Source organism: Pteropus alecto, unplaced genomic scaffold, assembly GCF_000325575.1.
Source record: "Pteropus alecto unplaced genomic scaffold, ASM32557v1 scaffold9, whole genome shotgun sequence".
In the NCBI taxonomy this organism is placed as follows: Eukaryota; Metazoa; Chordata; class Mammalia; order Chiroptera; family Pteropodidae; genus Pteropus; species Pteropus alecto.
In genome coordinates, this window is record NW_006442106.1 from 200,965 (window position 1) to 201,994 (window position 1,030).

The following is a 1,030-nucleotide window of genomic DNA, read 5'->3' on the forward strand; positions in this document are numbered from 1 at the left end:
AAAAAATCAGATGGGAATCTCTCTGCCTCTTATAAAGTTCTTCTAACTAAAAAAATGGACCTTAGGGTACTCAGTATTTGGGGAGATTTGGTGTGGAATTTCATGCATTTCGTTCCATCTTCTTTTAATGAGACTTAAAAGATCTGTGAGCTTGTACCTTAAAGATGCAGCAGAGAATTGGCATGTAAGTCTTGGTGGAAAACTGAGGCTGAAGTTTCTCTGGGTAAAGGGAAGCCACACAGTACCTCGATGCTCATCTTCAGCCGCCATACCCAACCAGTGTGGATGAGAGAAGCAAAGGATGTGGTATACTAGGGTAACTGCTCAGCCTTCTGATGAGAGGAATGTGTCGAACATGATGTATTTCCTGCCTTGTATTTTTTTCATAAAGCTAAGCAAACACAATTAGATTGAAGCCTTAACAAAAACAAAACCAGAAAACATTAAGAGTGCACTTTGTGGATGATTGGGGTGGGTGGACCTGGCACCTGGGGCATGGTCTAAGAAAGACTATGTATAAGATTTTGACCCACTCCATTTGAGCGATAGTCCCAAGTGGCTGGGAAACGGGAATTCCTGTTGCGTCTTAATGTTGAGGAGGCTGAGTATGGGCATGGGGTGTGTGTGTGTCTGGAAGGAGGTTAGGGGCATCGGAGAGGGATGGAGACTCCCTTTCTGGCAAGAGGATGCCCCAGAAAAGCTCAAGCTGGGTCAGGGGTCTCAGTCTCATCCCAGGTATGTTCCCCTCCATGAGAGTGTCTTATGAAGAAGGACGAAAGTAACAGGTATCCCTATATGGACCAGACATTAGGAAGTGGGGAGGCAAGACAACTCAAGAGTGGTAGTCCCTGGGAGTCTGTATTCCATGGCGGGGATGGAGGGCTCACTGGCTGTGGAAAAGGTGTTGCTTCCACCCCTCTAGTCACTGACCCAGGCTTAAGTTCTCTTCATCCCTCCTTCTCTCTTCTCTCTCTTCCCTCCTCTCTTCTCTCTTCTCTGTCTCTCTCTCTCCAGCCCCTGGAGGCGGTGG